We start from the raw sequence: 20,687 nt of genomic DNA, 5'->3' as shown, positions 1-20,687 counted from the left end.
ACCATGCTCAACAAAATAAGTATATATTTCTTGGGAGATTTGCTATCATAAAACTTCAGGGAGAGGTGAGAGACATAAAGAAAAATCTGAATTCAGTCACAGAAGACATGTGACAGAGGGAAAGTTTTACAGAGCAGGAGTTGATGGGGTGGGGTGGGGCTGGGGTGTCTGTTTATGTGGGTGGCAGCGGTGGAGTTACAACAAGTGAAGAGGTAAAATAAGAAACAACACAGACAAGGCTGTTTGACATAGATAAATTCTGCTTATTCAGAGTAACCGGAGGGCGCAAAGCAAAAATAATAGGGCCATTTGTGAGATGGAAGCTTGCCAGATCTTACTCTATTGCTGCAGATGCAAAGCCAAAAAAAAAACGCATTTGGGGGAGCTGACGTACATATGCCAACATGGCATTTACTCCATTTTTTATTCTTTTTGTTCCCCACGGCTTTCGGTGTTGACACAAAGCATATAACCAGGTTCTTTTACTGTGCATTCAAATCGTAGGGCTGTCGCAAAGAGATCGATAAATCTTTACATTCCCCTCTGTTCAGCCACCATTTATGATTGATTTTCCTGGTGATGTTATTGATTCATGTACACCTCCATACACACACCTTTTTCTAATTGCATGTGAATCAAATCATGCATAGATCATTGTTAAGTCAAGCTGGACCTTCACAGGTCACTGACAAAGATATATATGAAATAATAAGCTTGCAAAGGACCCTAATAAAAATCCATCATACTAAAGGGGACTACAGTAAGAAGATCCCCTTGAACCACTGCTAACAGCCTCATGTCATGTTGGAAAACGTCTAGTTGGCCAAGCTGGAAAAAAGGGCACTTTTTAAATTTAAGACCTGCTTTAAAACATAAGGTGACTGAGGTGCCAATTGGTCGGACATAATTAGGTTTCACTTTTATGTGGCAGCCATGTTATTTCATGCTTTATTTCAGCCCCAGACATGAGCTGGGCTTTGGTTGGTTTACAGAGCTTGGATCCAGACTGTGACTGTGACTTCTGACTTTGGCAGGTCAGAGAGGATGATGCCTTAATGCCACAGGCTCAGTTACTCCTTGTAATCCAACAAAGCAGAGCTAAACATTCTTTTTAACTTGTGAGCGATGCTGTTAAAAAAAAAAATCTCACGAGTGACTACATAAGGAACTAGATTGAGCTTTTTCATGTGTCTATAGGTGTGATTATAGCATTCTTATCAACAGATGTAAATAACACAGACCTGGATAAAGTTACAACTTGCAACATGATTTATTTCTCTGACAAAGATGAGGCAAATACAACATGATGTAAAACATGTCATCTCTTTGTCTTAAACAGGTCTCTCTTGGTTGTTTGACTGTCAGAGAACTGCAGCTTTATTTATACATCACAGATGGTCGGGGGAATATGAAATAAGCCATGTCTTGCCATGTCTTGCCATGCCTTCTATGCAATATGGTCACACAGCTGTGGATCTTGGTTCCATTGTTGGGTAAATCCAAATTTAGCTGTCCAGTTGGCTGCGAACAGCTAGCCTGCAGCATAATTCTTTCACTGAGAAGCCAAAATGCAAAAGAATGTTCTACATAGATTATGTTTGAGCCCTGTTGAATTTTTAACAATGAAATCCAGTTTAACGTTGATAAAGGAACAATGAGACAATCCCTGTTTTGCAACCCTTCTGCTTCTCTGTCTGGTTCTTTGCTCCATGTGACATCGACTCCTGCTGGTTGACGGAACTCTGCAGTCCAGTCAAAGGGCAGAGAATCATTTTTTCTTCCTGTCGTCAGTGCTGTAGTTTTTTTTTCCTCTTTTTTTTTGGTCTCAATGACAGATTTGTCCCTTTTTAATGCATTCTCTTTTTTAAATAATGCTCATTTTAGCATTTGTGAAAAATGCTGCCATGTCCACAGATTACTCCACATGGATAATAACGTCCTAAGATCTGTTTGTTCTGCTGACTCACTCATTTTAGATGGGTCTGTGTACAATACCATCACCCAAATGTCAAAAAGTTATGAAAAGTGCCAGCAGGTGAAATACAAAGGGTTTGAGAATGAGTAAAATGAAGAGATATGACACTGGCACTCTCTCAAATATAAAAATCAGGCACAGACTGCCAAGGGAAAGAGGGGAAGAGGGGAAGATCTTTCTCTAAGGCTCATTACTCCCCTCATAGCATGCCAAGTGCTGACCTAGCAGCATCCCAGCCCCCTATCCTCCTCTTGCCCTTCAATCCCCTCCCTCTGCAGGTGAGGGAGTCACATAACGTCAGGCACACCCACTGACAGCCCATTTGGTCTGTGACACCCAGAGAGAAATGCAGGATGGTAGTGCTCCAAAAGCTTTTAAAGCGGCCAATGGCTACTTTAATGGATGGATACACTATTTAACTTAATTCATGCTCTGTTCAAGCCTTACAGGGAGGATTTGACCTCTCAGGTTAAATAATGGTCCCAGCGTAGATGGGTTGGTCGGGGGGCAAGGAGGAGATAAATGCACTGTGACATTCAGCTCACTCCAGCATCCCCCGATGTGTGATTTGAGAGCAGTCTATTAGGCACACGCTTTGCTTAAACATGGAAAGAGTTATTAGACGGGGCAGCAATGACTAGGGGCTGCACATAAGGCAGCATCTGAAGAGAGAAACTGGTACAGGCAGAACTTAACAGCCATTTGTCAAAGAAAGACTGAAACAAGATGAGAAAATCCATTCAACAAGATCGTATGGCAAATTTAAAGGGATAGTTCACCCAAAATTCAAATTCCACTCATTATCTACTCATCCTCATGTTGACTAAGAGCTGTGAGAATTTTCAGAGTCCTCCGTGCCTTCTCTGAGTTACGGGGGGGTCCGCGTAGCAGTATTTGTCCATATAATGGTTGTCAATGGATACCAACTTTCTTCGTCCAAAAAGACACACCAAAAAGCATCCAAATACCTCCATACTGCTCGTCTGTAATGTCCCTCGTATTGAAGCCCCGACATGAGAAATTGTTCCGCCGGTCAGTGCAAATCACGTGAGATTTGCACCGACACAGGAAGAGCAGTGAACCGAGACACTGGGAGCTTCCGCTACAAACAAGCTTAAAATATAGACTTTTTTTTTTTTTCCCGGAACAATTTCTCATGTTGGGGCTTCAACACAAGAGGGACTACAGACGAGCAGTATGGAGGTATTTGGATGTTTTTTGGTGTGTCTTTTTGGATGAAAAAAGTTGGTATCCATTGACAACCATTATATGGACAAATACTGCTGCACGGACCCCCCCGTAACTCAGAGAAGACACGGAGGACTCTGAAAATTCTCACAGCTCTTAGTTGACATGAGGGTGAGTAGATAATGAGTGCAATTTGAATTTTGGGTGAACTATCCCTTTAAAGGGCTAGCTCACAATATCTGTTTAGGTTTTGGGCTACCGGTGGGACAAAACGAGCCATCTAGACGTCAGCATGGATCCTGGAAAATCATTTTTCACCATTGCCATTGTAAAGACTGAACAATTTACTGACTTGTTGGAAAAACAATCTGATTAATTGATGCTGACAAGCTACAGCTGCAATCCTGTTTTAATGAGGTTGTAGATTCCTACCCATGACCTAAGTTTTACTGGATACACTTTCTGCTTTCACAAACTCACTTTACTTGGCACATTCACATTAAACAATAATAATATTCCCCTGACAGTGTTCTCCACATACAACATTTAAAAAGCCTTTGAATGGTTCCAGAAAATGTTATGGTTGTAATTTAATTTCAGATGTTTAGTGCACTCCTGTCTGGAGTGTCTGCACTGCATTGAATCCACAGCCATTCAATAGGAACAGCACTTAGATAATCACATCAGTTTGATTGTCTTGGATTTTCTTGGTCTTCAGTGACACGAAATGTGCAATGACTTTTTGAGCACCACTGGCCACGGAATGACCAGTGACATCTTGACAAATTGACTTTCATATGTGAAGCTTTTTCACTTATTAATGTTAAGAGGGTGCCTTGACATTCTGGCCGCAACACTGTAGAAACAAATTATACTGAATAAACACACATAAAAGAAGGCACAAAAAAATGCTATCATGTTTTTGCATGCAGCAGAAATAAATCACTTCATAAACCAAGCCAACAGCATCTCATACTTTACATTTAATGATTAATTTTTCACTTCCCATTACTGCGGCTCATGATAAAAGTTAGTAAAATGCTCTCCATTATTTAAGAAAGTTCCAGTCACTGAGCAAGTCCACAACCATTTGGCCTGTACAACTCCTTCATCCCTACTTCACAATAGACCAGAAAGAAGCAACAATAACATGATGTTTAGTCTTCACCACACACCAGAGAAAGCAGTGGTAAACAAGAAAAGCATCAGCAGCTATGTCCTGATTAACTAAATGTCTGAATCGGAAGTTTAACGTGGCAAAACATAAAACAATAGCTACATTAGCCGCTAAGCAGTTACATATCATATAACAAACATCGTCAAGGTTTCAGCCTTCTAAAATTTCTCTTCCACTAGAATGAAAAAAAACAAAAAAAACACTTGGGTTAATTCAGAGGATGCAATTTAAATCTGGCCACCATAAAGGTGGTCAGGACAAAACACATCTTCCTAATTTTTACCCCAATGAAATAATTCAGAATGCCACATAGTACAGACATGGCCACAGGTCTTAAGAATTGAACATGGATGAAGCTAAATGTGAAAGATAGATATTCTGAGGGGTTAGATCATCACCCATTCTTTAAATCTTTCATCAGCTTCATGAACTTCAGGATCAAAAGTGTTACACAGACAGTGATGTCTCCGGTACATTCAAATGTGGAAATTCAAACTGCTGGGATGTTTGTCAGATTATCTCTTGCAGAATGACTTCGTGGTCAAACTCATTCTCTTCTTTGTGAACCACCTCCACTGAATGGCTGAGGTTCAGCTTGGCTTGAGTAAATGACAGAATGAGCCCTCTGGCAACAGCACTGGAGCTGCAAGAGCAAATAAGATATTATTGAAAAGGAGGACCAACTCATTTATCAGGTGCTACCTGAAAGGAACAGTTAGGTACAGAAAACTTGTCAATGCTGTGAGAATTTTGTTGCTTGATTTGACGCAAACTGTAAAAACCATGGGCCTATTAGTCACTCAGTCTTGGAATTGTGAAGCTTTTAAAAAGGGACCAAACTACGGCAGTGGAACAAATACAGTCATCAAGGAATCTTCTTGACTGTGGAACTATTTTTGAACACACCAAACTACTTAATATTTTCCAACCATTAATGACAAAAAAATAGTAAAGTTTATTATTATTATTATTATTATTATTGGTAACACTTTATTTTAAGGGGTCCTTGTTCCTGTGTATGTACCTAATTAATTACAGTGTAATTACCTATGTAACCGTATGTAATAACATGTACTTACATTGTAAATATATAGTGTATTTTGGTGTACTTACAGGTCCTTGTTACACTTGTAATAAGAAATGCTTGTTACAATACTTTGTCAAAGTGGCCTCTCTCTTTGGGGAAGGGGTACACCTGCAAAAAAAAATGGGTGAAACCACAACCCACATTGCCTGGGCAAACTTTTCCATCAATCTTCCTCCTGTCTCTTGAGTCTTGGAACATGTATGCTGTTTCACAACTTAGTATATGTAACAGTTGTCTTAATACACCTTTGTTACTCTTTGATACAGTGGAATGAGCACATTAAAATAAAGTGTACCTGCTGGGCTACCTTACATACGGTTACATAGGTAATTACACTGTAATTAATTAGGTAGATACACAGGAACAAGGACTTATTATTATTATTATTATTATTATTATTATTATTATTATTATTATTATTATTATTATTATTATTATTATTATTATTATTATTATTATTATTAAAGCTAGTGCCATTTTTATAGTATCTTCACTGATGTTAGTTTTTTTTTGTTGTTGTTAGTTTACTCTACTTCTGTGGCACAGCAAACTGCCATTATAAAGCTCTTGAACTCATTTGCTGCAAATAATTACTGGCATTTCATGTTGCAAACTGTCAATGGATTGTAAGGCCTTCGGGGTAATGACTGACCTGTGAGTACCAAATTATGTGTTATTCTTTAATATGCTCTTATTCATCTCAATAATGCATCCATCTTCACCCTGAGGGGGTCAAGAAGCCACTTCCTTTAGATGCAGGTTAGCGTGAGGATGTGTGTAAGGGTCAGGCTGAGTCTGGCCATGCTGTCTCTCTCCATCTTTCTCTCTGTGAACATCCTAACATCCGCCCCCATCTGCATATTCCCAGAGTGACAAAACCAGTTAGCGGGGTAATAAATCAAACCTCGGCTGCCCAATTTGGTTTCCTAATGCAATTAATAAGTGCTAAAAGCATTTAACTGGCCATAATTTGTGGATGCCACTTTGAAGTGACTATTTAAGGAAAACTTTGTGAACATGTGAAAGAAAATTATTATGTCGGCATTGATATCATTGCAATAAGTTGCATGTAGTTACCAAGCCTAAATGCTTTCTATACAATTTAAAACAAGAAGAAATTGAAAAAAAACAAAAAAACATCAAGATTTGTCGTCATATGTTTTCAATGTGATGGGTTCATCACCAATATATTACAACTTTTGCAAAGTGGTTGCAGTGCTTTTCCCCAAATTATATTATATTAAAATGTAACAATTAACAGCATACCTGATAGAGACCTGATAATCTGATTAGATTTGAAAATAACTTTGCTGACCCCAACATTTTTCTTAATTGCTCTACTTTTAACTTGCCTTGAATTAATCATTATTGACCTCACACTCCACTCCAGCCTATCAAAAAGATTGACTGTCTCAGGAAGGACCTATCAATTAAATCTCTATTACTTGGGACCCAATCCCTGCAGTCACTTCCAGACTTGCTTAATCCCCTTCTTCACTTTCCCTCTGCAGCAAACCACAGAGAGAAGAGGATGCAGACAGAAGTGAGCAGAAGGAAGGAGAGAGCCAAGAAGAAGAGAGGGGTGATTGCCGAAGAGCAGAGCTTGTCATGAGTGGATTTATGGCTAGGGAGACAGCGGCAGGAGGCGGGCGAATTGATGGGTGACACATAATCAGCCTCCTTATCGCAGCCCCGCAAAACTGGATTGCATCCAGAGGCTTGTGATCCGTCCGGATTTGGCTAATGTCTCCCACTCCTCTCCTGAGCCCCGACAGCTCTCCGTTATCAGGGCCTGGCCTGGGTTTCCTTTCCTTTCCTCTGACTGCCATCCCTCCATCCCTCCATCCACTGCCTCCTCCACGCTGTCTGTATCTTGACACTGTGTCAGGTGAAGAGGCAACTAAGGGTTTGTTGACCAGGTCTGTCCTTCCACCTCTCTTCCTGCCTCATTCTCACTCCCCAGCACTATTTTAGTCTCTCTGTCTTCTCTCCCTCTCTCAGCAAAGTTTCCTCAAAGGGATAGTTCACCCAAAATTCAAATTTCACTCATTATCTGCTCACCCTCATGTCGATTAAGAGCTGTGAGAACCTTCAGAGCCCTCCGTTCCTTCTCTGAGTTACGAGTGGGTCCGTGTAGCAGTATTTGTCCATATAATGGTTGTCAATGGATACCAACTTTCTTCGTCCAAAAAGACACACCAAAAAACATCCAAATACCTCCATACTGCTCGTCTGTAATGTCCCTCTTGTATTGAAGCCCCGACATGAGAAATTGTTCCGAAAAAAAATTTAAATAAGTCTATATTTTAAGCTTGTTTGTAGCGGAAGCTCCCAGTGTCTCGGTTCACTGCTCTTCCTGTGTCCGTGCAAATCGACCGGCGGAACAATTTCTCATGTCGGGGCTTCAATACAAGAGGGACATTACAGACGAGCAGTATGGAGGTATTTGGATGTTTTTTTGGTGTGTCTTTTTGGACGAAGAAAGTTGGTATCCATTGACAACCATTATATGGACAAATACTGCTGCGCGGATCCCCCCGTAACTCAGAGAAGGCACGGAGGACTCTGAAAATTCTCACAGCTCTTAGTCAATATGAGGAAATTTGAATTTTGGGTGAACTATCCCTTTAAATGCCACACCAAAGTTTCCACAAGATGAACCTTCACATGCCTTTCTCAGATCAGTACCAACTGTTTACAGTATTGCTGGCAGAAATACGACCAAACCTCTGTGGCACCGCTGTTCAAAACAACAACTAAATGAGTTTCTAAACTCTTCCTGTTTGCATTTTGTAACCCTACATGCCAGTTGTTGTAAGGGATGTTTACTGTTTCATGACTGGAGTTACAAAAGCAACAACTCAAGGAGGGAGTGAATCAGAGCTTCCAGAGTGGTTGTGTTCAAATTTCACAAAGTGGTTTTGGGGTGAAATAGAGCTATGTTATGACATAATACTCTGGTTTACTCACGGAAGTTCTGCACTGTTCCTGAAAACATCTCACTAAGTGGCAAAATGCTCTAGTTCTTGTAATATATCATTGGAAGAACTGGGCAGGTTGGTTGGAATGAAGATCAAAAAATGAAAAAAGAAAAAAAAAACCGAGAGGGCAAAAATTACAAGATTCCTACAACATCAAGGAGATAGACACGCACAATGTCGTTGAAAGCAATGCTTTTTGGGCTCCACTTTTTCCATTAGACCTCAAAGAATCCTGAAACAGGACAAGCAGTGACAACGCTCACAGAGGGAAGTGCAACTGAAAGAGCTGAACACAGACTATGGCTGAATAAGATCCAAGCATGGACCTGGAGCTATATTGTAACAGACAGAAACTGATTGATAAAGACATACAGTAGTTGAGTCAAAAGAATATTTTACATCTGCCCTAGAGACATATTTGTATGCTTAATTTTGACACAAAGACAGAACTGACTGTAGGCATGAGCCCTAAACAAAATAACATACAGCCACTAGCACAAATCACACTTATAATAGCCAAACCTTTACACCTGTAATGTATGGTCAACGTCTTCCCAGTTCTGGCCTCAGAATTTAAGCCTGTCCAAACATAATTACAGGTCATACAGCATTATAACAGTGTAGATTTTGACAAGGCCCTCTTGACTTTTCTCTATTTCAGGCTTGTAATGCTAACCCAGACACCAGCACATCCTTCATGCAAAAAAATAAAATAAAAGCAGGCCTTGATCTTACCCAACAAAACTGTCCTGACTGAATCTGAACCAAACACACTCTAGACCCCATGAGCACAGGAAACAGAACTCTACTTAAGGGTTTTAGAAGCATTGTTATTTGCAAAGCTGTTATATAGTTAGTGTTTGGATGCATTTTGCTGACACTGCTGATCTCCATTTTAAACTTTGGTACAAAGTGAGAAAATAACCACAGCTCTGTTGCATTTTCTGCACTTTCTGTGTGTTGGCAAGCAGAATGCAGACACAGCAATGAGCTTAACTGCTTTGCTTCAGAGCTAACATGAAGCTGTGTTACCAGGCTGTTGGATTAAAGTGTTCCATTGTTGCCTAAGTGAACCTCCTCTCATAAACGACAACAGACCAGACCAGTCTAGTTAACGCACCTTACTGGAATCCGATATAAGAAGAGCCACAGTAACGTAGTGTATCCCAGGACAGTTTGTAACATATCAATCTCCTGAATGAATGAACACATAGTACAATAAATCTTAGCTACACACCACATACTAACTTGTGTGTACTGTACCTTTATTTGATATAATTAACAGTGCAAATCTATTTGCAAACACATACTGGAACTGTCTCACTCACTCCTCAACACACTTTGAAGAACCGACACAATGCATCAGCACAGTTGCCATCTTTAACTGACTATTCAATTAACTGTATGATAATACCATTCAAAAATGAAGGCCTTTCAAATGCACACGTATGCACAAATAGTGGCATTTAACATCATCTGAAGTGGCTTTTTATGCAACATTACACAAAGCACCCCTCTTCATGCTCACATATGTTCTGTTGTTCAGCATCTTATAATTCTTGTCACTGACCTAAAGCCAATGCACACAACAGCCTGAAGTGTGTGTACAATGCAAATCTCTGACTGTGTTAAAGAAAATGAATAGAATATAATGATACCGATTGTAGTTGCCATTCTGAATGACACAAAACAAAACCAGCCAATGCTGACATAATACAATAAGCTCATTACACAGGAAATATTACATTTACATATAAATTGAGTTAAGTCACAACTCAGTCTGCTGTTGCTCAAGATTATTCAGTCTTATCAGTAAAGAAGTTGGGTGATTAAAAAAGACACACACATTGTTGACATTGAATTAAAATAGGGACAAAAGTGCTCTTCCTGCTTTGGAGAGCATCAACAGTGGAGCTAAACAAGTCGGTTTGATGAACACTTTGTGATGCTGCTTTGTTGATGGTACATGTGGGTTTTTCCATTTATATTTCAATCTGAAATTGTCCGATGCATTATTCTCAGTCCAGACTTCACTAAAATATCCAATCTAGCAATAATGGTTAATATCAAAGAAGGGCTGTCTAAATGTTAAGATTAAAAATACCCTAACATGGCAAAACGTCATTATATATCCATAAGGCTGAAAGAAGCAATCAACCAAATCCAAATACTGTAACAAGGGTAAGACTTCACAGCCAAACCTCAAAGGTCAACCTCACTGTGACACTGGTGGGAAAGTCAGGGGATGCTTAGTCCTTAGGATTCTCCTCAATATCCAATTCCTCGGCAAATCATCCAGCAGTATGTCTGGACCGAAGCAGTCGACTGCCTGACAAACCACTCTGCCTGTGTGGATACAAATTTGGTCAAGTACAACACACTTTCCTCATGGTTACCTGGTCTTTTTTGGAACAACGGTGCCTCTCAGATAATTATGATAAACCAGTTTTTGTTTGTAATAAAATAGAACAATCCCAGGATGCATATTACTGTAACATTCTCAAATCTTACTCATTGTGGCTACAGGAATCTGGCAAATTAAATGTACAGTACCAAAGGTCAAGCAGTCACAGCTGGTATCACAGACTATCATTTGAGTAATTTTATTTACGCTAACCATTATTGTGGCCCAATGCTCTTGTTCTTTAAGCAAAGAATAACATCTTCAGGGTTTGGTCCACCATGACCCTTCAGATATCAATAACTTTAAGAGACTCCATTACAGAAAAAGTGACAATTAGAGCGTGTGGAGAGACGTTCTGAGTCTTGGACTATTGGATCCTCTCTAATGACTGAAGAGTGGCTATTTACAAAAGGTGGCTACGTGACTGTGTTTGCTGTCTCTCAGTCATTCTCCACATCCTCCTGTAGAGCTGCATTTTCCCAAGATGCAACAGCAGGATGACAAATGGTTGCTTAAAATGCAGTTTAAGAGGATTACTGTCTTGTGCTGTGTGCGAGAGAGAGTGTGTGTGTGTGTGCGTGTGCGTGTGTGTGAATATATATGAGAGTGTGACTGAGAGAAAAGAGAGGGCAAATAACATCAGGCTCCACTACTGATTTATTGTTTGTGGAACTACATGAGGAAAACATTTACTTTAGTGAGCTAGCTCAAGGAAGAGGGAGCATGATGATTTACTTCATCACCTAAAAGTGATGAAGTCCTCTGTACGCTTGCTACAAATTTTTGTGGCACAAAAAAGGATCAAAACATCCACAAACCTCTGAACTCACATGTTTCAGTCATCATTAAATCCACTGTTTCAGTGTTGCCCGACTCAAATCTCTTCAGTCAATAAATACTTAATAATACTCAAAGATATGTTTGGTATGAAACGTCGTGTTTTCTACTTGTGCTTGTTTAAAAGAGCATCTATATTACGAAAGGCTTCTGCTGTAATTCTTTCTCATGTTATTATTCTTTAAAAATGGTGTGGATGTTTGCCCAGAGCTGAAAAATGATTGAATTCTGTTGTTTCTGTGTGGGTGGATGGGTTTTCATTTTCGTGAATGAGTACCCCATGACAGTCATTTTTTATCATACGGCACCATCCCATATTGATCACTTGGTCAGGATATCTGATACCACCTTGTCTCAGTCATCAACCATGGAGAGATTCACCATCTCCTCCTGAACAGGACATAAAAAAAGCTAGAGCACACATCATGTGTATAGGCCTTTCATGTCAAAACACAGAAGTTAGTATTGACTTAAATGATAGACATATTTTACCACTTGACAAAGTAGTACACCATGGACAAAGGACAAACAGAAAAACAAACAAAACCCAACTCTTCATGAGAACCCCACACATAGTTAATGTAATTACCAATGTTTGGTCTTGATCGTGGGAACTGCTTGCATGTATGATAAATAACAGGTCTGTTCAGTCATTAGAGCACATTTGAGCTGTTCCTGTGGTTTCCTTGGCGAGTATGCCCAGAGGTTTTGGAAGCTGCCACGGTGTATGTGGTCAGCAGGTCAGATATATCTGGCAGCTCATAGTTTGACTGTTCCACTGCCTGCAGAAGTGTGTTCTTTAAACAAAAACACTTTTATAAGACAGCCTTCAAATGTAGGGAAGGTTACGAGTGGGCTAAATTGTAACTGACATGATTTTCGTGCAGACCACAGCTGTTTAATATCTGTGATGGTGGAAAACTACCAACTTCACCACCTGCTTTTTTTCCATCCATTTCTTACCACATTTTAAGTCAAGACTCTGACCCCTTAAAAAATAAAATATGAACAAAAACAATGATGTGCGATGGACAAAAACTTTGGACAACAACCATGCTAAATATATGTGTGAGTTTTTGTGAGTTGCTATGGTCAAAATTGCTAAAACGATGTCCTCTAATTAATTGAATATAATGAATGAGAAAAATCTAAACTGGATCAAAAGAAACTAAATATTGGAATAGCATCCCGACTGAGCTCCACAAAGATCAAGATTTTTCCAGGCACAAGGGACCTACCGCCTAAACCTGATATCAAAGACTCCCATAACATTTTTATCAAGTATAAATTGGTGGTCTCCTTGCTTTGGAAAACATATGTTTTTATAATACTGATATAATACGATAAGTAAACATACATTTTAGTTATTTTATTCTGTTACTAACTGCAGAAACCACTTATTCACAAACTGCCAAGCCAATCCTTACATGCTAGTTTGTGTATAGATGAATATTTCTTCACATTCAAAGCAGAAAATCCAGTCCCAGGCAGACATCACTACAGAGGAAACAAGTAGTGTCCTATTCTGTCCACACACTGAAATTATTATCAATGTACATACATCAGCAGTTAAAAAAATACTGGGTTTTTTCAGTTCATATTGATTGCTGCCAATAAAATAGTCACTTTGTCACTATAGCTACTGGGAAATACTACTGCCATGGAGATTAAGCTGCTACAACATTGTCAACTTGCCAACTGGAGGGCAGAATGTGAATGGGGAGAAAAAAAACTAATAATGTCCTCATGTGACATTTAGGTTCCAAGTTGATTTATTTCATGCATTTTGTATGCAATAAATTATTTTGCTCTGTAACCTAATGTAAAAAGAGGTTCTGTAGCTTCACGTGTAATACCATGGACAATAATGAACACAACAACAAGTAGCTTGGTGTGGAGGAGAAAACAAAAAGCTACTTCACAGAAATCAGAATTTTTTAGAAACTACACTTCCACATTTCAGGACACTTGCTGACAGAAAAACCTGTCCAACAATAATAAATTGAGGTGAAAAGAGGAGGGAGCATGGAAAACGTCCTTTGTGACACTGCCGCTCACTCTGGTGAACACGCATCGAAGTGCTCCCTCCCTCTCTGATCTATGGACTGTCAAGTTAGATATTTGCAGAAATACTTTATCCCATTTCTGCCGCACCAATATGAACTGCCTCTGACACTTGGTTGAGGAAGAAGGGAGTTTAGAAAAACCACACAACAACTCTTTTCTACTGAGAATAAATTAAAGCTTTGGTGAGTGGCTTAACTCGAAAACAGAAGGTAGAAAAGATCCATTGAATGGAAAAGACAACACATGTGGTGTGTTTCCAAGCATGTCACGTCTGCCGGTTTGTATAGCGAACAATGATTCATACTGTACTGTGACCCTGAACAATTGTGGTTGAAACATTGACATTTTGACCCCAATTTAGGCCTGGGATTATTCACAGACAGGATCCAGTGAAGGCATCTTGCCCTCTGGAAAGGACATGTGAGGGTAACCTCAGAGTACAACATTTGTAAACAACAAGTCTCTCACTTTTTGTGTTTTCCATTTGTTCCGCTTGGCAAAAATACAGAAATAATCTAGTGGTTGGCTTCTGTCTCTGAATCACATATGGGCTTCCGCTTTCTTCAGACTAAATCACATCATGTGTCTCCCCTCGTCAGTCTCTCTACTTTTCTGAATAAGTTAAATAAAATAAGGCAACTGCACAATTATGTCTGCCAGAAAAAACAGCACAAGCCCCATGTATACCTTGTGCTGATTTGTGGGTTTTGGCAGCCAAACATGGTCATTAAACAGTGGTTAGTGTGTTTACTACTCAACCATGGTGGTCAAAGGTAGTAATATCTTCCTAATGTCACATGCCTATTTACAACCTGGTACTAAATACTAGGGCTGGGACGATATGCTTTTCTCCTGATTCGATTCTTCCACGATTTTTTGGATGGCGATTCAATTTAAATTGCGATTCTACGATACTGCCGATTCTCTCGATTTTTAGTCTGCATTTTTAACATTTATCTGCACACAAACACTGTAGGAGCCTATAAATTAACATACTCCATTATAAAGTGAACTTAAACCCTTTTCAAAACCTGTACTCTCTGTATGTAAAAAAGGCTAACAAATGCACATTGCACAATATTTACATATACACACCAAAAAAAAAAAAATTTAAAAAAAATTTAAAAAAAAGATATCGCGATATGTATGTGAATCGATTTTTTCTCCCACCCCTACTAAATACTGATGACCCTCATCACTGCTTCCGTATCTGTATCTTTAGATAAAGCCTCTTACGCTATACCAAAAGTAGAACACAAAGTGCTGAAGTCCGCTGTGTGTCTTTGTAAGCTCAATTAGAAGCTGAAGACAGGCAAGGACAAGACTACCATGGGTAACTCTGTGAAAAAGATTGAGCGGGAAACGTGCTCCCTTTGCTCAGAAACTACTGAGGAAATGCCCATAGTGAATGCACTCATGCCTCAACGGCTCCAGTGAAGCCAGTCAGGTCCGAGTTGTGGGTAACTGAGTGTGAAATGGCATTGCTGAAAAGGAGCATCTGCGCTCAAACAATTTTTGGAGGAAATAAAGTTGTTGCATATGCATAGATAATGACTATTATATTACAGCAACTTACTACAGTACGTTATGATTATAGTCTAACTAGATTTTGACAAACATTTAGGGCGAAGCTGCAACCTCGAAGTATAACTTCTGGTGATAACTTGACTTAGTTTCACAGTTGAACCAATTAAATGTGGGGTGAAAGATAGGTGTTCCACCTCCGAAGCAATTCATTTGTCCTCCTCTGGACTCTTTGTGCAGGGTGCAAGTAAATTGAAGAGATCTTTGAGAATCCACGACAGCTCCACAAACATTAACATTTTCATTCTCCTCTCATCGCTAACAGCCCCAGGGAGACCCAACCAAGCGTATTCTATTAACAAAAGGCACGCCCAGTGCTCCCAAGTCTCAGTCTCGATTCATACACATCCACAAATCCCTTGGCAAACGCTGTTTGTGTTCACTAGAGCCTGCAAGAGGGACAGAAAGAAAAAAAACAGTGACACAAAGACAGAGAAAGGAGAGAGATGTAAGAAAAGCTCAAGAACAAACACTCTCCAAAAAAAGGTACTTTCTGCCACAGTATGGCCCACAGCTGAGCTTCTTCACCATCATCTAGGTGAAGCTACCGTTTCATCATTAGGGGCTCGACCCTGGCTCCTCCATTAGCCTGTAGATCCATAAAAGTGACACACAAACCCGACAACTAGAATTACCACCTGGCAGTTGTATGCCTCCACCAACCAATCAAGTTGGAGGAAATATGGTCTTCATGACAACCCTATTATGATGTCAAAATCAAACTGACCTTTGACCACTTGGATATAAAATATAATCACTTCATCATTGTATCCTATTAGAAATCTGTGTTAAACTGTCTCATAATGAGCACATGAATTCATAAGTTATGGCCTAAAATACAGGTCAGACTGGCCTTGACCTTTGACCACCAGACTGTAATCAGTTCATCCTAGAGTGTTATAAATGGACTTTATGCCAGATGCAATGAAATGTCCTTTAGGTACAACGTTTTCAAAAACGAGATGGACAAGCCGTAGTGACCTTGACCTTTGACCACCTACAACCTAACCTACTCAATCTGAACCTCATCAATTCATCTTTAAGTTCAACGGAACGAATATATCACAGCTGAAGAAATTGACCTTAGGGGTTCCTGAGGTGTCACGTTCACAAGAATGGGAAACACACAGCTGAGGCATAAAAACACTGGTATCTTAGGTGTACTTCAGTTGTTTCCTTTACCTTTCTGCCAAAGAGGTTCAAACCACATTTCTTCCACATCCTTAGCATATAACCTACTGTATCAAGCTCTGAAAATTCAATAAAATACAATGTCAAAACTACTAAAAGTTAAAGAAATGAAAGTCTGCATAAGTAATAGGCCACTGTTGAGGACCTATTATACAGGAATCGCTCATAATATAATAGCTCAATGACAATTTACATTTGTTTTTGCTTTAATCTACGAGAACCAAATCATGTTTGTGGGGCTGAGACTTAGAACTTGAGAGTCAGTTAAGATGAATTATCAGCCCCACAGCAGGTGTATGTTCTGTGTACAAGATAGGATTTGGATAGACTATCATCTTACATAAGACCTTGTTTTCTGTGTGGTATGGTCTGGACATGATGCTGACACATACCTATATATCTTACATAAGCAGAGTGGTGACGATCATCAATACATAAAGATTTTGTGCCATAAAGAATGCAGGAGATGTATGGTTGCGGGCAACAGAAGCTAGGATTAAAAAGCTTGATGCTGGAGAGGTTAAACGGGGTGGCTGTGAATTTGAATTTTCATACAATGATTTTATAATCAAAAAAACCCCCAACATTCTGGATTAAATGCTGTGCAACCTCTCACAAAGAGTTGACTCTGATATATTGTGTTCATCAACCAGAGAATGAATATTATGTTTCACAGAAAGGCAAATATTCCATCCAATTTAATAGTTTGCTTCTTTGCACACCTTTGCAAGTTTGTGTGCTCAAAAAAACGTGGACTGCAGGGATCATTTTCTTGTCTGATAGAAATTGAATGCATAGTTAATTTCACAGTAGGTACAAGTAGAGCCATGTAGAATTGCTGATGGAGGGAGTTGTTTGCCCAGCAGGTAAGCAACACATCACTGACATTTGCCTCCATTCATTTGCACAAGGTCTTGGGCCTGCTGTGAGCTAGACCAGTCAGAATAGTAAAATGATCTCCTTGGTGGGCAAAGTAGAAGAACCAATCACACTTGCTGCCTTCTCCCAGGTAATAATAAAATACCCATGTAAAACATTTGGATATTTCCTTGTATATGTCAGGCCAATAATCTACGGGGTAGAGCTGCTTTCTCAATAGATTGGCCCTTACATCATTAAAATACACAGCCAGTATCTACGCTGAGAGAATATGGTAAACTGCATGTGTGCAGCAGGAATAGAGTATAGTCTGTGTTTAATACACTCATAATCATAGTGTCAAATAAGTTTGGTCTCTGGTTTGTTTATTTTATGATCACAAAAAAAATATAGTCCACATTTCAGTTAGTTACACAATCAGTCCGACAAGTTTACTCTATTTCCGAGTCCAACTTTCTTGGACTTTCTTGGAGTACTGCACTGCGCTGGGCTCTGATAGTGAAAGGTGTTTATCATGTACTGGTATCCACAGTGGAGCCACTGCAGGGCGCAGATAGCAAGCTGCTGTTTTCAGATCAGTTCTGTTCCAGCAGTCATAATGGTTGTTGCTATGATTAAAGATGGAGAGACAGCTCTTGGAACTTCATCTTACATTCTCTAGGGCAAGCTAGGACTAAAGCCATTCATCGCTCAAATGACATGAACATATGAACACACACAAGCACTTGTGTTTTTAGACTTTTCAGGGAGCCAGTATAATCTTGGCCACCCCTAATTCCCTAACCTACAACTTCTAGTTTCCCACTGGACATCTAAACCTAAGTTTTCCGAGGGTTGTCTAAGCTTTTAAAAGATGACATCATCCCCATGCTTTGTGACGGCTGTATGAGGTGGATACACATGCGCAATATGTATTTATAACGCCCACCTTTCCTCTTTTTCCTGCCTAATTTCACCCCGCACCTCAGTGGGGTTGGAGATCTTTCCTCACATGCTTCCTACGAGGTGCTGGGCCAAGAGAAAACCCACTATTTTAAAAACACCCCAACAGTGAGGGACAACCAAGTTGGAACAGGGAAATGGAATACACTCACATCCTGCTATAGCACCGCAATAGTAGCTGTGACTTGAGACAAGGAAAGACAACACTGCCCCCCAGGTGTAGAAAATGCAATAACCAGCCAGAATAGCAGAATAGAGTGGGCTGAGGAGGAGGAGATGCCACTTCAGCAGGAAAATACAGTCTTATACCTGCAGCAGCCTATAATAAGCTTCTTCTGCTGCCTAGACTGTGCAATCAAAGTGTTTAATTAATACTGATTAATGTTAATGTGGTCTTTACCCAACTTGATCCAACACTTGAATAATAACATATCTTAAACTTTGACAGCAGAACTAAAACAGAACAAAAAGTAAACAATGATCTCATAACCTATAAGACAGTTAAATTATGAATGTCAGACAATTAGTTTGTTGTGTGCAAGTAAAACTGATAAGTGGTAATGGGAGACCAGCGGGGAAGTGCCAAAGGCAAGACGAATGGAGAATTCTTTTTCTATCCCTGCAGTTAAAGCACTCGGTACCTGACATTAATGTCGTCAAGCTCAACAGAATATCATCAGTGCTCCAAATGGGAGCTAGACAACCATCTCCATCAAAGCAAGCAGTGAGCCCATCAACAGCTCTTGAATCCCCTTCTCTTCTTTCCACTCCGTCTCTCGTATGCAGCTCAACTCGTTGCGCCTGGCTGTAGCTAATCTGGCTCTAAGCAGCGTGGGCGGCAGCGGGCAAGGGCACAAAGGGGCTGCTGGGTAAAAAACTGTGGGGAGACAGCGGTGATTGACGGCTATAATTAGCCTGCTGAAGTTGTGCCGACGGAACGAGGCCGAGGGGAGGAGCCGGGGTGTTTACAGAGCATCTAGTACACTTGAATACACACAAACTTGCATGTTTTCATGTGTCGCAATATATGGGCACAGATACTATATGCATTTTAATATGTAACACCTGGAAACACACAATCAGCACACAGACACTAGAAGTAAGATGAGTATTGATGAGGAGCAGAAGGACTTAACTTTTTCTACTTGTATGCATCAATCATGGAAGGTTCAAAGGTTTCCTCAGATAGGAAAAGATTGGCATGGTGTGAGGATTTAAATTCAGTAATTTCCACCGAGGACTGGCAAAAGATTTGCTTAAAATCTCAAATACAAACAATAAATACCCATTTTAAACTACTTCAGTACAAGTGGATAATGAGAATATATGTAACACCAACTCAACTAAATAAATTCAACCCCAATAACCCTGACACGTGCTACAAGTGTGGTAGAGTGGGCACACTATACCATTACCTATGGGACTGCCCACTGATTCAGGTTTTGAGGTGATGGATATGATTTTGCAGGTTATAGGTATAAAACTAATATTAGACCCCAAACTTTGTATTCTTGGTATTTTCCCGATAAACCTTAACAAGGCAAATAAATCTATGATTATTTTTTGCATGTTACAAGCCAAATACACTATAGCAAAGTCATGGAAATCCACTACTAAACCAAATATCAGTGTCTGGCTTGCAGGACTATCAGACTCGCTGGCACTGGAAAAACTCACCTTCACGTTAAAGGGTAAATATCTAATCTTTGACAGTATGTGGAGTTTTTTTATGGTGTTCTTGGAGGGGAGGAAAGCATTGGAGGCATGTTCCCCCTGTATGTAAGCCATCAACAAACAAAATTACCGTGTATTTATTATACGTCTGTTTGTTTTTTTGTTTTCCGCTCCTTTTATTTTTTATTTGAAATGCTTTTCTCCAAGTGAGATGATGGATTATTTCTATTTTGGAATTTGTAAATAACACATGCTACTGCCCTGTGATGTTTGTACCATTTAAGATTAGCCTTATTGTGACAGTTTTGTTCTGCACCTGTATTTTACTTGTTGTAGTGTGAATATTTATTCTGAAAAAAAAAAATTAATCAACACACTTGTTTAAAAAAAAAAACTTTTTCTCCTTGTAAACAATCTAAATTAATTGAAACAATGATGAGATCTTAACATTGAGTGTTATTCAGGGCAGTGCATGGTAGGAAGTTGTGTGTCTTCCCCCTAAAACATGCTCATCTGCCACAGCTTCATAATCATTAGTGTGGTGGCTCTAAGCTAAATGATTTGGACACAAAACTTTAATACATTTTTCTCCACAACAACCAGGCACATCTCACGGCACCACGCAATGAAACACACAATCTCAGTGACGGCATTAGCTCCATACAATTTAAAGTGAGGAAAACAGACAAGTGATAATGGGC

Source organism: Trachurus japonicus, chromosome 18 (assembly GCF_045865225.1).
Source record: "Trachurus japonicus isolate A0001 chromosome 18, Traja_1.0".
Classification (NCBI taxonomy): Eukaryota; Metazoa; Chordata; class Actinopteri; order Carangiformes; family Carangidae; genus Trachurus; species Trachurus japonicus.
The sequence above is the reverse complement of the archived record's forward strand: the minus strand, read 5'-3'. Positions refer to the sequence as shown.